General features: G+C 48.8%; 1 protein-coding gene across 14 annotated transcripts in view; it reads left to right on the top strand.

The window, feature by feature from the left end:
- The window catches only part of Ebf3 (EBF transcription factor 3), a 118126-nt gene that overhangs the window by 66466 nt on the left and 49160 nt on the right, over positions 1-2500 (top strand). The gene's annotated exons all lie outside the window — the stretch shown is intronic.

Consider the following 2500-nt stretch of genomic DNA (forward strand, 5'->3'; position numbering starts at 1 on the left):
AAATATGGCGTATTCTCTAATTGTGCATTTTCTAATTGTTCATCATGGTTGCCTTCTGAAGCCCTGCTACATTATGGGAGGGGACAGTCAGCCATTAAAAAGTGAATAGTTCAAACCCATCTTCACTCATTAAATGAGTAAAAGGAAGATGTGGGTACCACTTGCTGGGCATGTGTCTCTGGGAACTTAGCCCTCCCTGCTAGGGTGGAGGGGAGGAGGTGGCAGAGGTCTTTGGGGGGATAGATGGAGCCCCTGACAAGGCAGCTGTGCTCTGTAGTGAGGGCTGAGAGAAGTGGTGAGATAGCCCTGTCCCTGGGGGGAAGTCTCTGTCCCCTGTCTTACAGACAGTGCAGGGTCCTGACCCAGTGTCCATCTACAATGGTATTCTCCCGCTCCCCAATGGAGGAGCCCTCTAGTGGGCATCAGTGGGACAACACTTCTGTGTCATCAGCAGCAGTCTGGTCCTGTGAACCCCACATCCGCTGTGGACCTCGTGCCAGCGTGACAGCAGTAAGGTGGGGGGGCCAGCGTGTTTCACTGGGGGTCCCAGCACAGCCATGTGAACAGAGAATATGTCTCTGTGTTCAGGGGTCAGGGGTTTGACAGCGAGCAGAGGTGTGCCCTGTCTTTGCAAGGAACCAGACAGGGACTGTGTGGAGGGAACTGATGTCCTTTCCGATTCTTTCCTCTTGGAAAGTTGCCCTGGGAAGAGCAAACCTCCTCTCCAGGGGCTGCTGCGGAGGTGGGGCCCTTCCCACCCACCTCTTCTGTCACTCCTCTGGCCTGCATGCTGCCATCCCTACAGAGCTACGGTATTCTTTGCTCACACTGGGGTTTTGATAATTCTCTACTTTTTTTTTGTAATTGCAGAATCATAAAATATTTTAATTTCAAGGTTAGCAATTTTCTCTTGCATACTTAATTTATAATTAGCTGGTTTATAAACCTGTTCTGCGCATATAATTTTACTGTTGCCAAATGTTCTTCATGAATAATTAAGGGCAAATCCCTATTTATCAAATTATTAATATACCTAATAGCCTTGTTTTCATAAACAATGCATCAGAGTTGGATTTAAAGAAAGCCTTCTCAGAGGGATCTTGTGTTGGGTTCCCACCGCGGCGGGCGGGCCTGTGCTGGGACTCGCACAGAGGGGCACTTGTGCTGTGCTGATGTCACGGCCCGGCCTTCTTTCCTCACAAAGGCGCAGGTATCAGTAGCTGGACAAACACAATGGCTATTCAGCCATGGACCTGGGCCTCGGTGGCCACAAACAATGTTGTTGTTTGTTCTATCAACTCACCAAGAGCGCATTTGGAGGGAACCTAACAGATGAAACCATTCTTTCAGGTCTCTGTAACTGCCCCTACCCATCCCTACTACTATACCTACTTTCAAAACGTAGGCAGGGACGTGGTGTGGCTACACGGATACGGAAGGCACGGTCTTGGCTCCTTAGTCAGTGGACCCTGATCGCGTAAGGTTCATGTCTTGAGCACTCAGGCGGAGCCAGGGCACGAGGTGCTGGTGGAGAGGAAGGTGAGAACCACGTTGAAGGCGTGTGGTGCTTGCACTGATCACTTCCTGAGCTTCTGGAGATACCCACTGGGGGATAACACTGGACTTCCTCCCTGCCCCTGAGCTCAGATCAGTTCTGTAGAAGGGAAGGTCCCAGTCTACACCTGCCAATAGTTTGAGTAGTTGAAACAATGAAGGATTCTTGGTGCTGATTCAAAAAATCCCTTTAAGCCAAACTTATGGAATGTACCTCAAGAGTGTCTACATTATGTGTTGGGCCAGTGCCTCCCTGCCATGTGTCTTGGGGACTGACTGAGTGCCTATCCCGAGCAAGGAGTGGGCTTGCCGCCGGTCTAGCCTGTTTCGTGTTTGCTTATTACCATTCTCCAGGTTTATAGTCAACACTCTGAAAGGAGATAAGGCCTGGGCTTCTCTCTCCTTAGGGCTGGCGTGTATGAGCCCACTCGCCATGTGTGACTCCATGTGTATGATTCATTCCAGAGCAGTTTTAGTCCTCATAAAATATTCATTTTGGTTGTGCAGGGCCCTGTAATTGCCATCTCTCACCCTGAATTATTTATACCTTGCTCAGACTGACAAAGCTTTGCCATGCGGCCCTGGATGAATCAGAAACACGGGTCTTTGCTGCCAACTGCATTATAGTTTCACAAAATATGGCCCCAACGTCATTCCGGGCTGCCTCATCTCTAAATCCAGCTTTTCTTGATTTGACATTTTCTTTACTCCTCCATTGTCTTAGTCAGGCAGAAAGGCCTCCTCTTAACTCTAAGCAGCAACCTTCTTGCTTGCATTATAGCCGCTGTGCTCCAGAGAACTAATGTGTCTTTATTGCCCTTACTTTTTTATGCTCAGTAACAAGACAGCGCCCGGGCTCACTTTAGAGCCATATATTATACATTAGCGATAAAATGATGCAAATAGTCCTGAAGACTCTTCAAACAGATAGTGGAGATCAGCCTGG

Source organism: Mesocricetus auratus, unplaced genomic scaffold (assembly GCF_017639785.1).
Source record: "Mesocricetus auratus isolate SY011 unplaced genomic scaffold, BCM_Maur_2.0 Super-Scaffold_4256, whole genome shotgun sequence".
NCBI classification, from domain to species: domain Eukaryota; kingdom Metazoa; phylum Chordata; class Mammalia; order Rodentia; family Cricetidae; genus Mesocricetus; species Mesocricetus auratus.